General features: G+C 37.1%; 1 protein-coding gene across 2 annotated transcripts in view; it reads left to right on the top strand.

Annotated features, from left to right (window-relative positions):
• Positions 1-306: 306 nt before the first annotated feature.
• Positions 307-19,218, top strand: part of LOC141440463 (uncharacterized) — a 149,724-nt gene continuing 130,812 nt past the window's right edge. The window contains exon 1 of one of the 2 annotated variants that reach the window (XM_074104978.1): positions 307-432. The gene's annotated coding sequence lies outside the window, so the exon portion shown is untranslated. Of the gene's footprint in view, positions 433-9,456; positions 9,984-19,218 lie in introns of those variants that run through there. The other variant, XM_074104977.1, reaches the window with a different exon arrangement.

The raw sequence follows: 19,218 nt of genomic DNA on the forward strand, positions 1-19,218 counted from the left end.
TTGCACTTAAAGGCATCACTATTAGGTATTTTTTTACCCATAATTTTCAGATACCTAAGAGTCCAAGGGCACCGCTTAGCTCTTAGATAGTACCTAAAACCACTGGTGCCGCTAGCACCCTTTAAATACTCGTAACATCAATCAATCATCGATCTCATGTTCAAAACACTTTAAATAAGTAGGTAAGTACGTAACTCTATACAGAAGAAGCGTTTATTCAATTTGAAACAATGTGATAAGATAAATTGTCATATCACTTTCAGTACACTTAAGATGATCATTATCTCAGTTTAGCATAAACTATATCGTCACCAACACGAGAAATGATAAAATCTTGCAAAGTTTAGTGAGTATAGGTAGTTTTACTCTAATGTTTTAGAAAAAGTTAAGTGTCTTCTGAGAAATAGCGAACATAAACCAGGGAAGAATCAGGTGAGTTTTTGAAGCTTTAAATGTTACCTAATTTTGGCAATATATTATTGTGCAACTGAGCTCTAATGTAGGTACAGGCAAATGTGTGATTCTTGTGTAATACTAAGTCGTTTTTGATGATGATAATCATAGAAATGAGGAAAATCAAGGCCGTAAACACTCCAAATCAGATTAATTGTAATATAATAAATTACAGCACAGCATGTTAAAAAGGCAAATCTTAATAATATTATGAAACAAAATAAATTTAAGATAAGAAAGTAATGAATATATTAACGAATTCCTATCCTACAATATTGTGTACAATAAATATTATCTAACATCCAAGACTAAAACTATTTATAAACTAAACTATGTTACAAAATAAAAACGTCATCCAGATAAGAAATATAAAAGTTGAAAATTTTAAACTGGAAGTAGATAATTAAACGAAATTTAAAATTCCCGACGTTAAGATGTACGAATTCTACACCAATAGTTTTCTGACTAAAAATATTTTATTCAGCTTAGGTATAGGATACTTGTCTTACATTTTCATAAAATGTTTTGTTGGAGCCTCATTCTCTTTTGTAGCTTAGAGTTACGTAACGTACGAAGAAAATACGAAAAAAAGCATACCCTTATTATATATTATAATTTTATTACCATATTAAGTGGGAAGTTTACACCCACCATTGAATTAGGCCAGTCTTTCAGGAAGTAGTCCAGTTCATCCCGCGATGGAAATGGAAGTATCGGGGGGAGGCCTTTGCTCAACATTTGGACAGTATAGGCTAACAATAATAATAATAATTCAATTCATTTAAATTTATTTCATTCAGATAAAAATCCATAATGTATGCAGGTTCCTCACAAAGTTTTACTTCCCTGAAAAGCTTATTGTATATTTTAAATGTTATTTCGCACACACTTAAATTTTAATAAATCAGAGATGCGCCTGGGCTTGCATCATGTATACTTGGTCATGTATACACGAGCCTCTGCGTGAAAGATGGTCTAACCCGGCTACCACGGCGTTCAGTTTCTTGGTTTCTTCATTTAAGTATACTTACCTCTGTCTTCACTAAACATTACCTACTACAATTTGTGATAAATATTGTTGTTTAATCGTAATTCTTATCGCTTTAACGCTTACCTTAATCTCAACTTACTCCGTAAATATATCGCCTGGAAAACATAAGAGGCAGGTAATAAGTCCCACACCTTAAGCAGCACGACTTACGGGAGATTAGGAGAACTTATGGGATTACTGTTGATCTTTACTCAACAACTTATAAATGAAATGCTTCGTATCGTAACATCTCCGTTTCAATTACGCTGAATGATTTACCCCCTGTTTCATCATCCAATGATTAAATTTGTTTGACGGATATGTGATGCCGTCTCTGTTTGTTTTGTTCCAGTATCCTTCAAATAAAATTAATCAATGGGTGGTGAAACAGCCCCTTAAACTTCTTACCAACTTAAAAAAGTTGTAAAGCCCCTGACATTGTCGTTTTAAAGATATACCTAGCTAAGAACTACCGCAAGAAAATTTGATTTCACTTTAAAAAAATCCCATTGAAAATTTGAAATTCGTTCATCCGTTTGAGAGCTGCGATGCCACAGACAGACATTGGCGTCAAATAGAGAGAGGGGTCGTAAGGAGGAGTATATAAGAGGGTTTCTCTTTGCGTCGGGGGTTGAAAACAGGTAACAATTTCTAACAATTTTAGATGCTGTTTAATAAAATTAACAAAGTTATTTCTACGTAAGTCTACGTAATTTCTCGAATTATAAAGGTGGTTAATTCGACTGTGTTGTTTCTGCCGTGTCAAGTGTATCCCTTCCTTGACTCAATTTGAATCCATCAAATCACTTCTTAAAACACACTAATTTCGTGAAGGTTTACTATCCGACCTTCCTTCACTGGTGTGATGGAAGGGTATAACCAAACAATTTTGATCGCTCTCGGCAAAGTACCTGCCAAGCCGTGTTCGTAACCTCAGTGCCGGAAAAGGGTCACAATTGTCTAAACAAATGCCTATCGGAAACCCAATAGCCCAGCTATGAGAGGAATAATAGAGACGTTATTTACGTAATGGACGATAGGCGAGCCCGGGGGTAGGGAAACTGTGGACATGACCCAATATATTGTTCTTACATCGACGAGCAATAATAATGCCAACGTTTTTTAATATTGAAATGATAATCATCTAAGTAACAAAGCTTAAAGCACTCGGGACTCGTAATCACGGGAAGCATGATGAATGAACGAATGATGAGACTGACAAACAATATTATATCGACGGTTGAAAGGCTAATTGATCTAAGGGACATTTTTGAGCCAATCGATGTAATCGATGAAAAGTCGTAAATGTTTACAAGAAACTTAAAATTACGATGCGAAAATAGTGAAATCACAATGGGAAAATTCACAAAGAGATACAAAATGCATGCGATGCGGTTAGATCGGGTGTAGCTCACTATCCCACTAATACATATTATAAATGCGAAAGCTTGTAAGTCTGTTTGTTTGTTACTTCATCACGTCTAAACCACTGAACCAATTTAGATGAAATTCAGTATACAGATAGTTTGAATCCCAGAGAAGGACATAGGATAGTTTTTATCCCGAAAAATTGCATAGTTTCCACGGGATAGTGATAAACGAGTTTTGCGCGGACGGAGTAGCGGGTGAAGGGAGTATTACAATAAAACGTTAATGAAAAATCTGTAAGAAAAATGTCGTACAGTTTTGCCATGGATAATAATATGAACGCCAATTGTAATTTTGAGATAATGTCTTTAAACTTATTTAAAGTATCTCCGCTACCTTCTCCAGACTGTGGCCATATCAAATTTTCGATTGTGTCAATATAAGCAGTGCCCTCTTTATAGTCGCAAGGTCAGACCGGTCTAATGGCATTCAACCACAGGGACCACCTAACTATGTACTTATGACCTACAGCGACCCTGTAGAGATTGCCCGGCGGTGATTTATGTATTAGGTATATCCTTTGGCTTGCGGTTTGGGTGAAATGAGGGCAGTTTTAAAAATGTGACTAAGATGAAATCGATTTAGTTTTAAGTTACTGATTCAAGAAGTAATTTATGTATTAAAGTTATGTAATGGTTGAGTAGAGAGTTTTAATTAACTTTGAAAATTAGGGTCTGAAAAATGTTACGTTGTCATCCTAGATTCTATCTTATCTTACTAATGTTGTAAATTTAGATAAAATTTGGTATACATAATATGACTTAGAATAGTTTGTACCTATCCTAGAAAATTGTATAGTTCCTGCGGGATTCATCTCCGCCGAAGTCGCGGGCAACAACTGCTTACTATTTATACTACTGATTACTTATTTTTGCAGTGTTTAAGAAAATTAAAGTTCACAGCAAATTTTTCTTGGTATTTTTATATTCCTGTATTATATGGTATCCAGACAAATTTCAGCTCCTTTAGGTCTAAGTAGCTATCCAATTTTAACTTTTAATTTTACGTACTTAATGCGATTGTTTTATTTGTTGTTGTTTTTTTTCCTCTTGCATTTTTTTTGTTATTAATCTAAAATTATCAGTGCCGTCCTCTAACGTTCGTGCCGTTGCGGCACTACTAGTAGTTTTTTAAGTTTAGTTTTAAGTTAAAGGGTCATACTGATAACCAGCGCTCGGCTGCGGCTTGCTGTAGCAATACGCTAAGTATGGCCCTTTTTCTTTCTCGGTGCCTAATATATAAGATTGTCTATTTTTTAGCTGTAATTTCATTTATTTTTGTTGTGCCGAATTTAGGTAAATAAATTTATTCTTTCTTTCTTTCTAAGTTTCAAGACAACGTCTGTTTCTTTTCTAGTGTCCTTAGTAATCTTTAGTAAATCTGCTCGTTCCATTCGTAGAATGTCCAAAAGCAAAGATCAAAATGGAGATATTAACATAAATCTACGTACAATCAATGATCACGCTTGAATCAAACATGATCAAGCTAACATTCATTACGTACCAGCAAACGTCAGTTAAGCTTAAATCAATAGGGAGAAGTCGTAACATGAAGGGTAAACATTTGACAAACGCAGTCAGTACACAGTAGGTACACTGATTTCTGTATTGCTAGACTTGGGTTTAGTAAGACAACGGATACAATTGGATGGTCCGCATAAGGAATATCAACATTACAAAATATCTGTCTCAACCGTTAATCGAATTCGGGACTTTAAGGTTCTCTAACAACTTGGCTAATCCAGTATCATTGATTTGAGAAATACAAGTTTGGCTTATATTTGCTTATTCCTGAGGCTTTATCTCTGTGGAAAGCTAAAAAGGCTGGCAGTTTCATCATTATCATCATATCAGCCATAAAACGTCCACTGTTGGACATAGGCCTCCCCCATAAACTACCTGTTGATTCGGTTGGAAGCAGCCTGCACCCACCGCTAACCCGCAGCTTTAACCAAGTCGGCTGCCATACTCGTACCTAGCCTAAAAACCCAACTAAAAGCTTACCTCGATCTCTTCCTAGATAGGTCTTCTCAGTGCAACTTTACGACCCTTAAGGAATTTGTCTGCTAAATTGCAAGCTCTTTGACCACTTAGCCATCCTGCCGTCTTTCACCATAGTTTTACAGTCTAAATACGATTTTTTTTGGGATATGATAATGGAAAATGTGGCACGCATACCTCCCGGCCTGGAGCGGCCATAGTTGGAAGTAATATGAGACTCTCTTCTGCACCACTCTCTCTAGCTTGGCAAGAGCTGACCCAAGAGCGTAAAGCATGGTATGGGGTGGCTAGACAGAGGCCGCAGAGGAGGCAGAGGCCCCCAGTTACAATACAATACAATGACTCTTTGTTGAACACCAACACATGCTTACAGAAGGCATAGGTACTTATTTAGAGATTTTCCAAGGCAATTAATAGGCGGCCTTATCGCAAGATAGTAAGTAAAGTACGTACCTACTTAAGTGATTTGACTGTAACGTTCAACCTTCAACTGCCTTACCCACGTTTTGTCTTTGAAGTATCTTTGGCATTAAGCATTTCAATACTTAAGCTAATATTGCTGTCAAAGTCAAAGTTAATTAAGCATTTTCTTGGTCCACTGTCTTACAATAAGCGTGAACATTGTTGTTCTAAGATAAATCGTGTTCAGAGATTTACAATAACAGTATTAACACCAAAGTTTGCAGTCAGTCTGTTTGAACTCCAATTAAACGGTCGATAATATTAGCCAAAATCACGTTTTGAGGACATTGCTTTTGGATTGGGACGACGATAAAATATTGCATAATATAGCTTTTGCCCGCGGCTTCGCCTGCGTGGAATTCGGTTATCGTGCGCTGTTCCCTCGGGAACTGTGCATTTTTTCGGGATAAAAGTAGGATATGTCACTCTCTGTCCCATAAACTATCTCTAGGTATGCCAAAAATCATGTCTGTCGCTCCGTTTCGACTTGAAAGACGGACAATCATACAAACACACAAACACACACTTTCACATGTACAATAAATAATTCATGTTTTAAAACAAGATCAAATTACTTAAAAGTAAAAGAATAAAAGACATTTGATTTCACTGTCGCGGTTTAATTTTGTTGTCTATAAAACTCATTTTACCCTCGACTTAACTATCAATTTTCGCCTGAGGCTCTGGTAAAATGGCGCGTTTCATGCACTGGTTATACAATCTACTATTATTATGAACCGTGTTTAACTTTTTACAAAGTAGGCATCCCGCTTATGTTATTTTTTTTGGATAATAAAATCTTAAAATTTGGTCCTATTTATATTTAAAAAAAAAAACTATCCTAAATTAAATGGTTTTTTTTTATTTACTTTTTTGATTTAAAAAATACTGAAAACATCGATTAATATTAAATGGTATACTATTAGATTAGCTATGATTTATTCCCACTGAAAGATAAAAGATGAGATTAAAGTAGCCGGTTGTTAGTAGAAGCGTAGTATGAACAAACTTCGTCTAAACACTAAAATATAAAATTATCGAGTTATTTCAGAGTTTAGACAAAGTTTGTTCATACTAAGCTGCTAGTAACAACGTGCCGACAATGTTTTTTGCCACTACCGTTAACACATAAAGTGGTATTTGGTAAACTAGATTGATTTGAGGTTCTATTCCTAGAATGTAGCGTATAATGTCCGAAGGATATGAGGTGGAAAGACGTCAATATTGACCAATCCAACAGTTTACGATGCTGAAAGTACCCACTATTCACCATGTTGATTTGTGTGCTGTTGGAGTCTTTTTGGGTGCCAATTAAAAACAGCGTTGTGGCTTGCAGCAACATTATGGTGAGTGGGGAGTTATGCTTTTTTTACCCCCGACGCGGAAAGAAGGGTGTACTAAGTTTGATGCCTGTGTCTGTGGCATTGTAGCTCTCAAATGGATGGACCGATTTCGATGCGGTTTTCTTAACGTGAAAGCAAGTTTGTTTGCGTTGGTTCTTAGTAAAGTTTCATTTCGTCCATATATTTTAGTAATAAATGGGCCAATCAACTATTTTACCAACACTTTGGGCGTCTCGTGCGTTACAAAAATTGTCTTTGGCGTTACCAAAAAATTGTACTTCCAACAAGATATTTCACGGTTTAATAGGTTGAACTTCATTTATGTACACCATCTATTAAATTGCAAAAGAAACATGTTACTTACAAAAATGTGCAATTGTTTAAAAAATGTCGCGGACAGATTAGTATGGGTAAAAAAGTTAATTTGCCCAAATACTTAGTAATTAAAATCTGCGAAGCCGTTTTTAATGTATTGAACTTTAAAATGACAATGTCGGAGGTTTTTGGGGTTCCGTAGTTTAACTTTTCTAATCGCTCTTGACAGAGCGGTCGTGGTCGTCGGCTATAGTTAGTCACCTTGTAAAGCAGATTTGAGGCAGCAAACATAAAAACAAAAGCATGTCGGACACGCCCAAAATAGGGTTCCGTAGCCATTACAAAAAAATTAAGTAATATTTTTCTAAGGATTTCGTATTTTAAACGGAATCTTCCAAGTTTAGGTATATTTTATACCTTAGGCTGCTATTTACTCTTAAACTACTAATAAGTCTCAAGTAAACTTAGCCGTTATAGTTTTCCTTGAATGTTTCATATACTTACTACCATCCTGATTTTGTCGGCATAGTTTACATATATATTCGTGCAAAATTACAGCTTTCTAGCATTGACAGTCCCTGAGCAAAGCCGCGGACGGACGGACAGACAGACAGACATGGCGAAACTATAAGAGTTCCGTTTTTGCCATTTTGGTTCCGGAATCCTAAAAAACATTCGACTTGAGAATATTTATTTTTGAAGTTGGTTCAAAATACCTTAATTCAATATTGAGTGGCCCATACACTGTTCCGTTCATTGCAACTATAACTAAATCATCCATATACCAACTCGACTAGTACCTACAATCTATTAGTGATAGTATACATTAGGTCCGTGAACAAAGACGTTGTAGGCGGCTGCCGACTAAGTGCACGATAAAATTATTGAAGCGAACATATATTGTTGTATATGGTAACATTACTAGAGTTGTTAATACCCCCTTTTGTGATATTTCTTTATATAAGTGCGATAGTAGGTAAATTAATTATTGCAATGGTTTCTTATAATAATAGCTTACCAATTCTCGATTACCTATTGCAATTTATTCTTTATTTATAATTCAGCGAGCATTCTTGAAGATGTTTTGGACGAAGTGATTAATGGGTGCCCGAGCATGAAAAAATGCCTAATATCAGGTATTATGGCAATTTGATAATAACTATTGAAATTTTTAAATAATCGCGTGCAGGTTTTGCATTCTATACTAATTATGCACATAATATCTTAGCCATCACCTATTGGGCAGAGTTCACTAACTAATGAACATTTTGTTTACCTTATATATCGTATTATACTAATTTATACATATTGTCCATCACCTATTGGGCAGAGTCAGAGTACCTAATAAAAACATGTTTCATTATTATTATTATTAACATTAAACCTAAATTGAAAACGCAAGTAACATAAACTTCCATCGTTTTATAGATTTAAGTTGATACCACAATACCTATGATTGAAATTGAACTAAACTTGGATAATCAGACTCATGATATATGTAAGTAATACAAAACATTATAAAATTTAAAACAAAAATGGCATACATTTTTTTTTTGTTTCTTAGATGCTCTGACCTAAGATTATAAAACTGAAATAAACCAAAGTTTAACAATTTGAATAATCAGACTTGTGATTTGGATTTATTAGCATAGGAGCCTACATTTAGAATAGAAAAACTTAATAAAAGTGTTTTTTTTTAATTCAGTCAAATAATTAAGTTGTTAAATAATAGCTAGGTAGGTACTGTAGTGGACGGACGGTCCACTATCCTGAAGATTTCCTGAGTAAATGAAAATCACGTCTTTATAATATTTTCATGTGTATTTCCAATCAACATGCTACGTTGGCAGCTCGGATACAAGTCTTTTTTTAACACCCTTGCGTCCGTTCAATATTATTATTCAAAAATGGAACTATGCTGCCAGTATCAAATCAACGGACGCAAGAAGTTAGTACAGTACCTACTGCTAAGTTGAGAATAGTAAATCATCATAATTAAGTTAAACTAAGCGAATTCGACTGGGGAGCTGTTCAACAATGGACGTCCTATGGCTGATATTATGATGATAATGGAACGATCAACAGGACGTCCTATGGCTGATATTATGATGATAATGATAATGGAACGAAATCTTTAACATAAACTTTTTATAGCATTTGCCAGTAAGCCGTACCAACCTTTGTATATGTGACATTAATAGCGTTATGATTATGAATAAGAAGTTAAGAAGTCTCCGGCCAACTCCAAGTTCTAGCAGAGATAACTTTGCTCTTTGCGTGTTAACCCCTATGTAAACTTCTCCCTGCGTCACTGAGATACCGACCTGTCATATACAGTCCTATGTAGTACACATGTCTTAAATATTAAAGAGAATATTTGACGACGAAACGAATGAACGAGTTGTGACTTCAGTTCAGTCGCGTACCGAGACCGCGTGGGTTTAGCTGCTGCAGACATCGTTACGCACCAATCCGGCCATTAGAGGCTTATTTTCCAATAAAAATAAATAATACACAAGGAATGGTCAAAATAGCAGTCCTATTAACCGCTTCCTTCACATACTACGGTCGCCATTTTTGTCGATTGCCGTTACGCGCGTTCGGTCGTTCTATTTTTGAAGGTCGCGCCGAAAATTTTCGGTTCGTCCACAATGCTAATGACTTTTTCGGTGGCCAGTGTTGATTTTGTGGCTCTCTAGAAGTGTTTTCTAAAAAAATATTAGTTTATTGAAAAACCAAGTTTACTTATTTTGTTTCTAAAGAAGCTCATCACAGTGGATCCTTTTGTGAAAAGAAAGATGAAAGTTTTTAAAAAGAAACTGCGTTTCTCTATAGATTGCGGATGCGTTTAAAATTTGATGTAGGACATTCTATGTGAAGTATATTTATTTTGTTTAACATTTTTTAATAAACTTAGTAAGTTTGCATATCAGCAGCGGAGTCACTAACAAGGTAAGAAAGCTAGCAATAATTCTTTTTTTTATTATGAGGGGAAGTCGGGTCATCTGACGGGAACTGTCCACCACAGCGATAGTGCCCCACCACGTTATAGCAGTACCAAGTACCAACAATCAAGAAGAGTCATTGGTCTGTTGCCGGCCTTTTAAGAAAGTATAAGCAATTAAGCACTTTTATTCAGTTTATTACAGTTATAATATTGATGAAATTATTTCCCTTGCTTCACTGCAATAAAAAAATCATTTCATTGATATGGACTCCGCAAAATAACGCCAGAATCAATCAATTAGCTATAATTGAGTTTGAAGACATTTACGTCGTCCTTACACTAACTTCAACGCATTAAGTGTCACTATGTTGTTATTAAGCAGCCCTATCAACGCCGATGTAGGTTCGTAGCACCTGTAGAAGTCTTCGGTTCAACGGTGAGCAAAGTGATTATTTTTAGTTCATTGATATGGACCTCCGCAAAGTAACGCCTGATTCAATAAATTAGATGCAACAAATGACTATCACCTGTCTACAAATTATTCTAGAGGACTGTCGTAAATGAGCGGTTACTATTGACACAGAATATATAATAGTACTAACGTCGTGAATCTATGAGATTTTGCGTTGACTATCGTAGACTCAACGACGTGACCAAGAAGGACAGTTATCCATTGCCGAGGATAGACGACACGTTGGACACTTTAAACGGCATGAAATGGTTTTCCACCTTTGATTTGAAAAGTGGATACTGGCAAGTGGAAATCAAGGACAAAGATAAAGAGAAAACAGCCTTCTCAACTGGTAAAAGTGCTTTTCGATCACGAACCCACCCCACGAACGTAACAGTATAATAGTGCTATTGATGATCCCAAGTGTCTGATTTACCCGTTATATGCTTGATTTAGTAGTTGAGTCTTATTTTATCCCACTAATATTATAAATACGAAAGTTTGTATAAGTCTGCTTGTTTGATACCTCATCACATGACAATGTCTAAGCCACTGAACTGATTTAGATGAAATTCGGTATACAGGTAGTTTGAGTCCAGGGAAAGGACATAGGATAGTTTAACCCGAAAAATTGGATAGTTCCCGCGGGATAACGATAAAGGAATTCTCCGCAGACGGAGTCGCGGGCAACAGGCTATAGCCTATAGTGTTTATTAAAGTAAGGTGTAGGATTGCAAATACATTTTTTACAATCTATTACTTATAATTTGTTGGCTCCGTGACCGCTTATTGTAGTACTCGTAATACACATAGGTACATGAGATTTTTTGAGGCAAAAGGTAGTGAGATAGTATATCGATAAAGTCAGTCATTGATAATTTTTTCCTAGATCTATGATACAATCTGATTTCATCGCACGTTTTGTTTTCATGGCGTTTTCAAAAAAACGTGTACCTTTTCTTTCGAAATGTGTTTAATTTTTTCATATAAATTTTGAGTCAGTTTTGCGACGCCTATACCGAGTGTATGAAAAAAACGTCACTAAACTGACATTTTTGATAGGGACATTTTATTAAACCATCGGAATCGATTGTGCTTTTGATTCTGAGTAGGAAAAACTATATTTTTTCCAAAATTAAAAAAAAAAGAATGGGTCCCTACACTTTTTTGTGAAAATGGCCTTCAATCATAAAGGAAATTGACGACGGGACTGGAGTTGGAACTTGGAACTAGTGCTGCCCAGACTAAATACACAGAGCATTATGATCCTTATGCTGACACTAGATTGTATACTAAAGTGCTTTAAGATCTATCCTAGTAGTCATAAAAAAAACGTTTTGATGAGAACTTAATCATTTATTTGTTACGTTTAAAGTATTATCTTATCAGTAAAGTACCTAGTTCGACGTCATTGTCATCGATAATAATCCATACTAATATTATAAATGTGAAAGTGTGTGTTTGTATGTTTGTCCGTCTTTCACGTCGAAACGGAGCGACGGATCGGCGTGATTTTTGGCATAGAGATAGTTTATGGGCCAGAGAGTGAAATAAGCTACTTTTTATCCCGAAAAATGCACAGTTCCCGAGGAAAAAGCGTGCGATAACTGATTTCCACGCGGGCGAAGCCGCGGGCAAAAGCTAGTGGAAATATATTCTGTTTTTTCTAACAGAAAGTAACGCAAGGAACTCGTTACAGGTATTTTCGTTTTGGAGCAGCATTTGGTCCAAACATTGTCAATCTCCTTTAGTGTAAGGGTCAGTTCACACCGAGACCGAAAGTACGAACTTCAGAATTGACATTAAAAAATGCGCGGCTAGCCTGTGATTGGGATCAGGCCAATTGATGTTAAAAAACCTGTAATATTACATAAATAAATAAATAAATATTGATTACATTGAGTCGCAGTTAGTAGTAAAAACGAAAGGAAAACATTTTCATAAAATATGTTAATCATTTTAACTAAGCTATTAATTATAATAAAATGTTACGTTGTATTTAAAGCTTCTCTAAATTCTACGACGGCATACGCGTTAATATTGTTAGGGAAATTCGAAATCTGAGCTTTGTTTATGAATTCTAAGTACGCGGTAACTTTTGAATGTGAACTTCGTTGCGAGCCTGTAATTATGTTGCTGATTTGTTTTGTATTAAATGAATAGACCCAGTATTTTGCCTACATGGTGCGAGAAATATCATGTGAGTAGGCCGCGGGTTTGATAGTAGCGGGGTGGGCTGGGCAGCGAAGCGGACCGTGTTCTCTGTTCATTGCGCGACTGACACGATCATCGCACAGTGGTCCCCTGGCAGCATACGCAATGAATAGAGAAAACGCTCGCCGCTCCGCAGCCCGCTCGGATGCCCGTAGGCGTCTAGTTCGCACGTCGGCGTAATAAATAAATAAATATCACGGGACACATGACCCCAATTGACGTCAGTCCCAAAGTAAGCAAACCTGCCCCACAACACATTGTGGGGCAACGTAAACTAAAATTTTCCAAAATTGAGTACCCGCGATCTACTAAAATCTTTGAAAACACGGAAAAACGTGAACCTACTCCTTGACAACGCGAGAAGCGAAAGACTAATTAATGATATTGACTGTTGAAGGAAATAAATACGATAACATTTCTATTCTTGTTATCGTTAGTTTTGTACTTACAATTCTACAGGTTGCCTTTGTTTGGCCATGGAGCTTTAAAATAACTAAGCTACTTTTGTTTTGCATAATTTTCGAATAACTTAGATAGTTTATTGATCCTCAAAGGTTCATTATAGATGACTTTTAAATATTATAATCAATTTTAATTTCCCACTTAAATAAATCTTCTTTGTAATTTTAAGTACACCTACATACATTTTGATATTAGTGCGCAACTTATAAATGTAGGGAAAGTTCTATAGGATTTATAAAACTCTGTAACTTAAAGTAAAGGATATTAATTTCAGAAAAGAATAAAACCGTTTCGGTGATATAATATTATGAAATTAATAAAATGGTTACATTTACATTGTTTTGTAATTTCTAGAAAAAATATGTATAAATTAGTAAAAAAATATATTTACGCCGTTTAAAAATTATTTTTTTAATTCGAACAATATTTTCGCTCCGGTACCATTCTACAGGTTGCCTTTGACCATGCGGCTTTTAATGCGAGATAAGATTTTACTCGCATAACTAAGCTACTTTTGTTTTGTATAATTTTCGAATAACTAAGATAATTTATTGATCCTCAAAGTTTCATCGTTAAATCAGTGTATCAGACATGGCGGTGTTATCGCTGTCTCATGGTAGGTACGAGGACAAAATTTAATTTGGCATCTCTTTAAGATAAATATTTATCAATTCAGTATTGTATTGATATATAATCTGTATGAAAAAAAATAACACTGGACATGTTTTTAAAAAGTTGCAGAACAAAAGTAGCTCAGTTATGTAAGTAAAATCAAAACCTTACATTTAACTACTGGTGTTTGGTACACCCTGTATAACAAATACCAGTTTCTAGTGTCCACACATCCGAGTCGTTAAGGGATTATCCTGGTGCATCCTTGCAACTAGGGCGCCCATCAGTCCGGGTTTACCCGGATTTGTTCTTATATCCGGGAGACCCGGAAACAGTAGTTAATTAAATTAGTGTTAGTTTGCGCTTTTGTTTACAAGACTTAACGGCTGCGTGGAGTTATTAAATGGTGTTTTTCTTTTTATTATTTTAGGGAAACATTCAAAAGAGAATAACAGAATAATTAAAACACAAAACAATACAATGAGTCTTTATTGAACACCAAAATTTGGAAGCAGTACAGAAAACATAGGTACATAGAGATTATCCAAAGTATAGGTAGAGTCATTCACGATGTTTAAAGCGTAATTTGTTATGTACTACCATTTTTGTATTCAAATAACATAGGTAATCAAAATCTACAAAGGGTAATCCCTATTTCGGCCAAATACGTCCCACAGCTAGGAAAAGCTTCCTCTTAGAATGAGAAGGCTTGGGCCGTAGTTCCCATGGGGGCCCAGTGCGGATTGGGAAATTCACACACACCATTAAATGTTTTCGCAGGTGTGTGCAGGTTTTCTCACGATGTTTTCCTTCACCGTAAAGCTCGTGGTAAATTTCGAATGTGATTTCGCTCGCACATAAATTCCGAAAAACTCAAGAGGTGCGAGCACTGGGTCGAACCCACGTCCATCTGATTGAGCAATAGGTCAAACCACTAGGAGCAAGGTCAAGGCAACAGGTCAAAATAGATTGTTTTTTATTTAATCCAAGAATTATACATAAAAACCGACCGGATAGCCAAGTGGTTAGAGTACCTGACTATGAAGCTTGAGGTTCCGGGTTCGATCCCACTTTTTATCCCGAAAAAATGCTCAGTTCCCGAGGGAACAGCGCGCGATAACCGAATTACACGCGGACAAAGGTGGTAGGTAGGGTTTGCAGGTGGTAGGACCTTGTGCAAGGTCCGCCCGGATTGCTACCACCATCTTGCTCGCTAATCCTGCCGTGAAGCAGCAGTGCTTGCACTGTTGTGTTTCGGCGTGGAGAGTAAGGCAGCCGGTGAAATTACTGGCACGTGAGGTATCCCATCTTAGGTCTCTAGGTTGGCAACGCGTCTGCAATACCCCTGGTGTTGCAGATGTTTATGGGCGGTGGTGATCTCTTACCACCAGGAGACCCACTTGCTCGTTTGCCATCCAGTCGAATAAAAAAAACAAAGCCGCGGGCAAAAGCTAGTAATAATAATAATAATAATAATAAGATACAGAAGGCGGTACTTCAGGACACGGCACGCATCGTCCGGAGTTCCTCGCTCTGCGGCCCTGACCACCGGTAGCTTGGGCCCTGCCCCGTTACCGGCGGCAAACTAGGTTAGGTTTTTATAATATTTTTATTTTGTATGTACTTTTCTGTATTTTACTTCTTATAACTATTATAAAAACCTAATCCTAAGAATAAAAAAATAAATAAAGAGAATAATAATAAATATCACGGGACATTTGACAGCAATTCAGCTAGTCCCAAAGTAAGCAAAGCTTTTGTTGTGGGTACTGGGCAACGTATAAACATACTTAAATATATAGATACTAGCTTTTGCCTGCGGCTTCGCCCGCGTGGAATTCGGTTATCGCGCGCTTTTCCCTCGGGAACTGTGCATTTTTCCGGGATAAAAGTAGACTATGTCACTCTCTGACCCATAAACTATCTCTATGCCAAAAATCACGTCGATCCGTCGCTCCGTTTGGACGTGAAAGATGGACAAACATACAAACACAAACACTTCACATTTATAATATTGTATGGATGTACGTACAATTAAACACCCAAGACTCGAGAACAAACCGCATGGATTTTGAGATTTTTTGGGCCTGAAAGCGAGAATAGTACATTGTGGTAGAGGCACGAAAGTAAGCAATAGATGAACGAGTTAGTTTGAACTTCGATAATACGAGTTCATTGGCCGAGACTAAAGATTGTGCTTTTCATGATCACTGCGAGGAAATAAAAATAGTGTCACCCCTCCCGCACGCCAGCACGCCAGGAATGAAATTCAGAAATTATATTTATTATTTTTTTAATACGTCATAAATTGTATAATCACTTTAAAAATAAACAAAAATTAAAATAAAATAGATATTTACGGGTGGCTGCCATACAAAAAAAAAGCCTTGGACGATAAAAAATAAATACATTTTCGATAGTTATATTCTAAAAAGTCGTATCGTATTATGAAACACATATATTGATACGACCTGTTTTCGTAATGTGTTACATTGTTGTCGTGTTTTGCGAGCCATAAATGAGTCGGCTGCTAAATGTACATAATATATATGCAGTTTTGGGTACCGGATTTAGGTTATCTATGGAGCAGTGTAAATGTATTTTTTGGATCGAAAAATATGAGAAATATGGTACTAACGTACACGTTTCGTAATCAACCGTCGCCCTGTGTGTGTGTGTAGTGTGCGTGTCATTTATGCGCCTTACATCCCGTTCCAGACACGGTCCTATTACGGTCATGGCTGATACGATGTAGTGAGAGACCTTAATGCGGTCGTACATACGCATAAAGCCTATTGAATCACATGATGTATCTCATGTCTAGACAGACCCATCGACTTGATTAGAAAGCTCTCAGCACTGCGATCAATCAATTGACGAGTTTAAGCTAATTGTATACGTAAGCGGATATTTTGATTAATGTTAGTAATGGTGATGCGTGCAGTGGTTTGACCTGTTGCCTCTCGAGCAGAGGATCGGAGGTTCAAAGCCATTTGAATTTTACCACGAGCTTTACGGTGTAGGAAAACACCTGCACAAACTTGCGAAGCAATTGAATGGTGTGTGTGAAGTTCCCGATCCGCACTGGGCCGGCGTGGGAACTATGGCCCGAGTCCTCTCATTTTGAGACGAGGCCTGTGCCCAGCAGTGGGACGTATATAGGCTGGGATGATGAATGGCGATGTGAATTCTAATTAAAAACTGGATTTTCAACCACTGTCGCAAAAAGGGTGTTATATTTTTTTTTTATTTGACTGGACGGCAAACGAGCAAGTGGGTCTCCTGATGGTAAGAGATCACCACCGCCCATAAACATCTGCAACACCAGGGGTATTGCAGATGCGTTGCCAACTTAGAGGCCTAAGATGGGATACCTCAAGTGCCAGTTATTTCACCGGCTGTCTTACTCTCCACGCCGAAACACAACAGTGCAAGCACTGCTGCTTCACGGCAGGATTAGCGAGCAAGATGGTGGTAGCAATCCGGGCGGACCTTGCACAAGGTCGTACCACCTGCAAAATACAATGTATAAATATGAAGCTGTGTCTATCTGTCTATGGCAGCCGTACTCAACCTTTTTTCTGTGTCACAAATGAGTTGGTAGTAATGATGCAGCATGCAGCAGGCTGCAGAATCCATTGTCAGATAAATTTTAATTTACCTACGTAGTTTAGTTTTTCGAATTTGAAGTCGTAAAAATTTAAAATGTACCTACCTACCTACTTATATAAAAATTTTTATGCCAGGCGGGCCACTCATAGAAGCTTGGTGGGCCCATGCAGCCCACGGGCCGCAGGTTCAGTATAGCTGGTCTATGGCGTTGTCGTAGCCCTCAAATGGTTCGACCGATTTCGATGCGTTTTTTTAAGTGAAAGCGAGTTCCCATGTGGTGTTCTTAGCTATGTTTGATAAAATTGCTTCATCCGTTTTGGATATTAAAAGTGTCGAGGGTTTTTTAACTTTTCTAAGTTGGTTAAGTTATGCATAGTTTGTAAGTAAGATTAATGTTATTGCAATAAAAATTACTGGCAACACATTTGCCGAAATCACGTCACGTTTCGGCGTATAATTGTACTTGGTTCGAGCGTAAACCAAAACACCGCAGCTCTCTCTACTCTATGCTACGAAGAAAAAAATTTGAATAACGTGCGTATCTTGCCCTCCCGATGACGTTTATATTACTTACGAGAGTGAGAGGGACAAAACGACACAAACTTCGATTTTCAAATTTCGTAGTAGCCCGCTGATCACGCTAAAACGTGACGCGATTTCGGCTAATGTGTTGCCAGTAATTGAAACAGCATTGCAGGTTAATTCGGCGTGATTACTCATGCTGATTTTTTATCGCGTTGTTTTCGCACTTATGGTTCATGGTGTCATACTTATCAACCAAAAAGGGATGGGCATTATTCGAATACCTAAAGTCACTGACATAGCTGGAAAAATATGCAAATTGAAGTGGCAATGGGCAGGCCACATCGCTCGAAGAACAGATAACCATTGGGGGAGAAAAGTCCTCGAGTGGCGACCACGAACCGGAAGACGAAGCGTTGGCAGGCCTCCCACCAGGTGGACTGACGACATCGTGAGAGTAGCGGGAAACCGGTGGATGCAAGTGGCGAGTTGTCGTTCATTGTGGCGTTCTAATGGGGAGGCCAGCTTTGTCCAGCAGTGGACGTCTTCCGGCTGATGATGATGATGATGATGATTATTCGAATAAACAATTATTCACTTTTTTGCCCGCGAATAAATGATGCGTCATTTGAAAATGGCCGTTATTTTATTCATACAAATTCACGAAGAATATTTAAGGTTTTTTTTGGTATTTCCATAAAAGCAAAGAATACGAATATATATGATATTTTATCTACACGGATATCATAAATTATTCCACGATTAAATATTCGAATAAGAATAGTCAGTCGATAATATTATTCGTCATTTATGAATAATTTGGTTAGGTATTCTACGTCTTCATTCGAATTAATTTTAGCAATCTCTGCAGCCAAATACATCGAAATGTAAAATCAGCGAACTATAAACAATTAATTTGCTCACCCGTGACCTTATGATAGCTATAGGTAGTGCCACGAGAGTTGAAGTGAATGATTACACACACAACTACATGAATAACTGATTGCATAAATTTTTTAACAAAAAATGGAACCGACTTCAAAAACCTTGAAAACAATTTTCTACTAGTTTGAAGTCGGTGCCTCAGCACGAGCCAGCGGGTGTGGAACTATAGTCGTCAACTTCACCTACATACTAATTTGGCTTCAATCACTCCTGCTGGCTCGTGCTGAGGCACCGACTTCAAACTAGTAGAAAAATATTTTCAAGGTTTTTGAAGTCGGTTCCATTTTTTTTCATAGTTTTTGGTAATTTGTAGCCAAAGTGCATCTCGCAACGATTCCATTAAGCTCAAACACAGCATAGTTATATCATTTAATAAGAGAGTACCTACCGGTACCTACGGTCTTCTTTATCAGGGTCCAGTT

The sequence above is a fragment of the Choristoneura fumiferana genome, chromosome 22, assembly GCF_025370935.1.
Source record: "Choristoneura fumiferana chromosome 22, NRCan_CFum_1, whole genome shotgun sequence".
NCBI lineage: Eukaryota > Metazoa > Arthropoda > Insecta > Lepidoptera > Tortricidae > Choristoneura > Choristoneura fumiferana.